We start from the raw sequence: 8,098 nt of genomic DNA on the forward strand, positions 1-8,098 counted from the left end.
ACATTCCTCTAGATCCTTCGATAATGTGTTATTCCTCTCCATGAGTACCTGACAATATAACAACTCTTAAGTTAGTTGGGCCAACTGCTTCAAGACTCTGGGGCTACTGGCATATAATTATTGAATGTGCATAAAAATGCTTACCCGCATATCCTTTGAAAGCTGGTGAGTGGCTCCAGCAAGTCCATCCCGAGCAGCTCGGATATAAACATCCGTTGAGCTGAAGGCATTGAAAGCTTCTTCGGTGAAGTTCGGGTCACGCATAGCCGCTCTCCGCCGCCAGTGACCCATCGCACTCTCCACTTTGGAGTTTGTGACGGATACATTATCCAAATCCTATGGGAGTTGACAATCTGGCATTGCTCCCGCATCCCCTCCAATCCTTGTGGCAGGGTCCGGGGCTGGATTAGTCTGTGCATGGCCGGCCAGGTCTCCGGATGCAGTATGGCACATGTTGGAGATATGCCCTAGAGGCAATCATGTATGATGATATTTCCTATGTGTTTATGAATAAAGATAGTCCTTGGACATTATCAATGATGTGTATCAGCAAGTACATGACTTGTTTGTGGGACTATGCATTGTATGATGACCGTCCTAAAAGGTCCCTAGTCGAAAGGGCTGTGTGGACGCGCAGCCGACTAGACTAGCATATGACACGGTCGATGGCTTGGTCTCACTAGCCATGGAGCATTGGATGCTAACCGGATAATATGGACTTGGAAAGGTCTGGTCGGATTCGACATAGTCGGATCCGAGTCGAGATAAGGTCCGAGTCGGACAGACCCAACTATGAGACGCAGCGATATGTCATCTGTGAGTCTCTAGTACAACATACATTCTATGTCCTAAGTCCTGAGCTAACGCATGTACTCGGGATGGTGACAGACTTGCTTTGGGCCGACCAAATGCTACTCCGTGACAGGGTAGTTACAAAGGTAGGTTTCGGGTTTGTCCAGTCCCATGCTGCGAGACATGGTTGAGCAAGATGGGATTTGCCCCTCCGATCAGGAGAGATATACTCTGGGCCCCTCGTGTGATCCGACCTAGAGAAGCATGGCCATGCGACAGGGATTATGAGATAATCCGGTTTGTGGTCAGTATCACTGGAACGAGAAAGAGGTCGGGCTAGCACAAGGATGACAGTCTCGCCTTGAGCCCGACAACATATATCGTGAGGCAAAGGGAATAGAAGTGTGACACGTTGTACATGTTCGCCTAACCAGCTTCATAGTCTGCTTGGTGGTCTGCACGCCTTGCTAGAAGCTGCTACCAACCGTGTAGGTCGGAGGTGATCCGAACTGTGACCAAGCCGACTTGAACCTAAGGGGTCGCACACTTAAGGGAAGGAACCTACGAGGTCGGTTTGTAGGACACTGGTCGGATGTGATCCGAACTGGACTAGGAACATGACCGAGTAGACTTTGGGCTTTAGGGTCCGTGCGAGGCCCAAGTGTTGAGCCCGCGTCGGATGCCTATATAAAGTGGAGGTGCGGCACACTCAGGAGGTTGATCGCTTCGGCGCTGCGACTAGGGTTTGCATGTGTTGCGAATAGCCACCTCCACTCGCTGCCGACTGTGTGATCGGACCTAGCAGTCCACCGCACGGTGTTCCTCCTGCACGCGTGGATACAGTTAGAGGCGGTGCACTTGTGCCGCTCCGACGAACTTGTACATGGGATCGGACGACCGGCTGTTCGAGGGCGATCGGACGAGGAGGAGACGATCCACGCGAACGCGCTGCCCCAACTCTTCTTCCGCTGCACGGCACTGCGCGTCTAGTGGTAACGAACTGTGATCCATCTCCTCTGGCATGTTCCTATTGTTCTGCGAGTAGGAAAAATTTAATTTGCAGTCGATGCACCCTACCGTAGATCCCAACAGCACAACAGGGAACGTCATCACCCAATCTATCCGCTGAGTGTGTGTTAAAGGATTATACCTCTTCGACGCAGAAGAGGGCCCGGCTGTATCGTTGTTTTCCTTTCTTTTCAGAGACGCGCCTTGTGCATGCGTTGTCTTCTTAAAGGATGCCTTTGCAGCAGCACGCTGGTGCGAGCGTCACCCATTGGGAGCACGATGTAGTGTGGTGGGTGAGGGAGTCCTGGATTAGGGGGTCCTCGGACTACCGGACTATGTACTTGTGCCAGACTATTGGACTATGAAGATACAAGATTGAAGACTTTGTCCCGTGTCCGGGTGGAACTCTCCTTTGTGTGGAAGGCAAGCTTGGCAATTCGGATATGTAGATTTCCTTCTCGGTAACCGATTCTGTGTAACCCTAGCCCCCTCTGGTGTCTATATAAACCGGAGGGTTTAGTCCATAGGACAACAACAATCATAATCATAGGCTAGCTTCTAGGGTTTAGCCTCTACGATCTCGTGGTAGATCAACTATTGTAATACTCATATCATCAAGATCAATCAAGCAGGAAGTAGGGTATTACCTCCATAGAGAGGGTCCGAACTTGGGAAAACATCGTGTCCCCCGCCTCCTATTACAATTAGCCTTAGACGCATAGTTCGAGACCCCCTACCCGAGATCCGCCGGTTTTGACACCGACATTGGTGCTTTCATTGAGAGTTCCACTGTGTTGTCACCATAAGGCTTGATTGCTCCTTTAATCATCCACAACGATGTGATCCAGGGTGAGGTTTTCCTCCCTGGACATATCTTCGTATTCGGCGGCTTCGCACTGTGGGCCAACTCGCTTGGCCATCTGGAGCAGATTGATAGCTATGCCCCTAGCCATAAGGTCAGGTTTGAAAGCTTGAACTACACTGATCCATGGAGACTTGATCTTCGACGGATTCGAGCCCATGACAGGTGCGTCATACAATCACAATGAGCATGACTTAGATCCGCCATCGGACGATGTTCAGGAGAACGCACCTACAGCTGCCCTGGCCTTAGATCCGGAGCAGATCGTGCCATCCGAGGACGGGTGGATAGACCCCGCCACGGAGACCGCAAACTCATCGGCGATAGAGCCGAACACAGATTTCGCCCCCAATGAGGTCTGTGTCATCGGACCCTCGGACTCGTCTCCGGCCATAGGCTCCGAACCGCGCGCATTCGTGGCTATCGAACCTGATTGGGCACCGATCATGGAGTTTACCTCCGCGGATATCTTTCATCACTTGCCCTTGGGCGACGTGCTAAATTCATTAAAGTCTCTCTCCCTGTCAGGAAACTCTTGGCCGAACTATGTCCGGCTTGAGTGGGAAGCAGACGGCGAAGAAATTCGTTACCCACCCACCACCCACTTGATAGCCACTGTCGACGACTTAACCGACATGCTTGATTTCGACTCCGAAGACATCGATGGTATGGACGACGATGTCGGAGAAGAACAGGAACCACTGCCCATAGGGCGTTGGACAGCCACCCCATCATATGATATATATATATATATATATGGTAGACACACCCAAAGAAAGCAATGGCGACGAGGCAACGAAGGATAATCCCCTCGAGAAGCAATCTAAACGCCGGTATCAGTGTCAAAACCAGCGGATCTCGGGTAGGGGGTCCCAAACTGTGCATCTAGGCGGATGGTAACAGGATAAAAGGGACACGATGTTTTTACCCAGGTTCGGGCCCTCTCGATGGAGGTAAAACCCTACTCCTACTTGATTGATATTGATGATATGGGTAGTACAAGAGTAGATCTACCATGAGATCAAGGAGGCTAAACCCTAGAAGCTAGCCTATGGTATGATTGTTGTTCGTCCGATGGACTAAAACCCTTCGGTTTATATAGACACCGGAGAGGGCTAGGGTTACACAGAGTCGGTTACAATGGTAGGAGATCTACATATCCGTATCGCCAAGCTTGCCTTCCACGCCAAGGAAAGTCCCATCCGGACACGGGACGAAGTCTTCAATCTTGTATCTTCATAGTCTTGGAGTCCGGCCAATGATGATAGTTCGGCTATCCGGACACCCCATAGTCCAGGACTCCCTCAGTAGCCCCTGAACCAGGCTTCAATGACGACGAGTCTGGCGCACATATTGTCTTCGGCATTGCAAGGCGGGTTCCTCCTCCGAATAATTCATAGAAGATTTTGAACACCAGGATAGTGTCCGGCTCTGCAAAGCAAATTCCACATACCACCATAGAGAGAATAATATCTACACAAGTTCAATCTGCTGACGTATTTCGTGGCATGACGTCACACCACGGCCAAGCCTTTACTCGAATCATTTTTATTGTTCCACCTCGGCGCATTTAGCGAAGCGGTTTCCTTGGCACGTCTTGTCAAAGCAGAGATCATGTCCCCTTATTCCAGGATTCTCATCAATACGGACGTGGGTAACCCAACCGCGCCATTGATTGCGGTGCTTGGGAGATAAGCGAGTTCTACTAGGCCGGTGGGGACGCATAGTTTTGTCCGCTCATATATAGGGGATAAGGATCCACCTTTTCACCTATGCCTTCTTCCTCCTTTGCTTATCCATCTCCGCGCACTCGAGCTCCAGCGCCCAAGTCCGCACATCTCACCTCAACCTTCTCCAACCATGTCCGGAGCGGGATGCAAGTGGATGGCCTCCTCCGTCACGGAGGGGCACATCAAGAAGTTGCGCAAGGCCGGATATTTGTCCAGCGATATCGCACATCGGCTCCCCGACGAGGGGCAGCTTGTCCCCACCCCCGGGCCCCATGAGAGGGTGGTATTCCTTCCCCATTTCCTCCGCGGATTGGGCTTCCCACTTCACCCCTTTGTCCGGGGGCTCATGTTCTACTACGGCCTGGATTTACATGATCTGGCCCCGAATTTTATCCTCAACATCTCGGCGTTCATCGTCGTGTGCGAGGCCTTGCTCTGCATCCAGCCCCACTTCGGCTTATGGCTAAAGACCTTCAATGTCAAGCCGAAGGTAGTGGGCGGCAGCCAAGCGGAGTGCGGAGGCGCCATGGTGGGCAAGATGCCCAACGTCACCTGGCTCGAGGGCACCTTCGTGGAAACCATGAAAGGGTGGCAATCGGGGTGGTTCTACATCACCGAGCCGCGTGACCCTGAATGGGCAGTGGCCCCCGAATTCAGATCTGGCATCCCCACGCGGCTCACCTCCTAGAAAGAGAAGGGCCTGTTGTGGGGCGATTCAGAGGAGCTGACTTGACTCCAATCCTGTCTCTAAACCCTGGTGAACAAGAAGCTCAAGCTTGTCAATGTGGTCCAGGTCATGCTCATCCGCCGGATTCTCCCGTGCCAACAGCGGGATTTCAACCTGTGGGAGTTCGATCCGGCACAGCACCAGACCTTGAGTAGGCTCTTCGACACTATGTATGAAGAGGCCTGGAGGGTGCTGTTCAAGGGCACCGAGGCGCCCGCATCCGCTACCGAAGATCGCGAGTTCAGCTTGCAGCGTCCGGCTGGCGAGGTAAGCTATATTATCCTTTACGGGACACTTGCTTTCCATAGTTTGACTCTATGCGGGATTTAAACTCCCAATACCTTTAACAGGCCTGGCAGAAGACGTCCGGATTGGTTAACTGTCCGGCTCCGTTTGACAGGGCTGCTGGTCCCGGCGCCTTATGTGGTGCCGGAGAAGAAGGTCACGGGAACTCGGAGGAGTTCCCGGCGCCAGGTGTTATCGGACTCATCGTCCGACGACTCCGAGGCGGACTCCCCCCATGAAGACGGGGAGGAGAAGAAAGAGGCCTCTCCCCCAGCGGGGGGAGAGAGGAAGAGGAAGGCTTCCCCAACGGGGGAGGCCGAAGGGTCCAATAAAGGAAGGACACTTCCCCCGGACTGTTCCATCAACGCCAACGACGGCGACGAGGAGTGGCCCTCGAGGGCCAAGCCCCTGGCGAGATCGTAAGTGTACGGACTCCTGAATAACTCATAATTTTTCTTTTTGTCGCATAGTGTCTTCTAACGCCGCATAGAACTCTGTAGTCCGCCCAAGGATGATCTCCCCGCTTCGTCGAGGGGGTCCTTGGGTTCGTCGGATGTGAATAGCGCTTCACTTCTGACCGCCTCCTCCCCCCCCCCGTGACATAGAAGACGCTGAGGTAGGGTCCCAAAAGGGGACCCGCCAGGAGGAGGAGGTCCCGGAGGTGCCGCAGGGCAGCCTCTCGGACTTCGGACCGGACTCCGCACCGGAACCTTCAGTGGTTCCGGAGTCCGGCAGGCGGCCCCTTCGTGAGAAGGGCAAGACAGCGAGGCCGGCGGCCTCCATCCAACCGGAGGCGCCAGATAATTTGCTGGAGGCGCTCGACGGCGCTTCCATCAACGAGGAACACCGCACTGTCATGAGTGCGGTGATTCAGAAGGTTCAGCTCGCCAAGAGCGGGCTGACCGAAGCCTGCACCAGCCTTCTAACAGGCTTTGAGGTAAGAACTTTTAAGATATGTAAAATAGTACCGCATAGATAGTAGCCCCTGATGCTCGGTTCGGTGTTCGGAAAGAAAAGTCGAACAGAGGATCTAAAAATATATACACAGGAGTCTAACACAAATATGTCAATATGGGGATGCAGGCTGCACTGCTGACCTCTGCCGCACTGACTGCGGAGGTCGGTGCTTTGAAGGAAAGTCTCGAGCGGTCCGAGAGCGAGCTCGGTCGTGCCAAGAAGCAGCTCGAGGACAAGGAAGGTAAGTAGCACCTTATAAAAAAAGGATTTGGTTGTAAAAAATGACAGGGGTAACGTGGGTATTGTAGGGGCCACAAAGAAGGTGGCGACCCTAAAGGAGGCGGTGTCCGCGGCCGAGCACAACGCGGCCGCGGAACACACAGAGCGAGAGAAGCAGGAGGCGCGGGTGGCGGAGGTGCGACAAGAGCTCCAAGCTCACGTGGAAAAACACGAGGATTTGGAGCGTGACTCGAAGACTCGAGAGTCCGAGCTTGCGTCCGCTCTTGAGAGTGCCAAAGCCGCTAAGGCCGAAGCCCAAAAGGCCCTCCAGGAACTCGAGGAGGTGAAGAAGATAGCTCCGGGTAAGGCATTCTTCATGCAAAGCAAGCACCTGTTACTTACCCGAATTCGGAGCTCTCCAGGAGCATTCGCAGATCTGCCCCGCAGCGTGTCCGATGCTGCCACATTCTACAAAGCCGAGGAGGGGAGCTCGACGAAGAAGGTGTTCTGGTCTCAGTATGCTGAGGCCGGACATTCTGTGCCCCTGAGCGACCAGCTGAAGCAGCTGGTCGAGCTCCACAAGGTGGCCGAACAGGCCATGAAGGGCCTCATAGTTCGGCTATGGCCCAAGGAAGCCACGCCTGGGAGCTACTTCGGTCTAGTGCGGCGGCTGGTGGACGTCTGTCCATGGGTTGACGTCATCAAGCACTCTGCCTGTATTGAAGGTGCCCGTCGGGCCCTTGCCCGCGCTAAGGTGCAATGGGGCAAGATGGACGCCGAGAAGCTTGTGATGGACGCGGCACCGCCGGGCAAGGAGTATCGCACGCCCGAGATGTATTACAAGGTTGTCCTGAAGGGTGCCCGCATTATTGCGGGTGAGTGCTCCAAAGATGTAATCTTTGATTAGACTCGCGTTTTGTTATCCTGTGCGCTGAAAACTTTGTTCATATGCACTAAGCAACGCTTATTAATTTAAAATATTACCTTCTGTGCGGCCATTTATTAAATATGAGAGATGGCAAGTCATTGGCTTCAGCCCCCATGCCACGAGTGCTGGGGTGTTCGGGATATACTTGAGCACTCTTGTTCCCATTTTTGGGTCCTTCTAGGGAGGCGCTCAACACAACGAACGAGGCAACCGGACTTATAATGCTTGAACACTCTCACTTAGCCATAGAATTCTATAATTTTAAATTTCGGCGAAGCCCCTAGTATTCGGAATGCCGAATTCGTGGCGCTATCCACGCCTTGGACCAGACACATCCGACTCCTCGCTCTAAGCGGCATAAGTCTTTAGGGACTCGAAGAAACCTCTCGAACAGCGACCAGCTCTCGCCTTATCATGATGGTCAGTTTTAGCTTTCTCCACTGAGGTGGTCAACCCAGCTCAACTGGGGCACAATCGCAGTGGTTCTCCCAGCGCTACCTTAGCCGATATAACGGAACGTAAGGTACCAAAACTTGGGAGCCGGGCAAACCCAACTATTGACCCAAGACATGATTCGGAGCCGATGCATA

Source organism: Triticum dicoccoides, chromosome 5B (assembly GCF_002162155.2).
Source record: "Triticum dicoccoides isolate Atlit2015 ecotype Zavitan chromosome 5B, WEW_v2.0, whole genome shotgun sequence".
NCBI lineage: Eukaryota > Viridiplantae > Streptophyta > Magnoliopsida > Poales > Poaceae > Triticum > Triticum dicoccoides.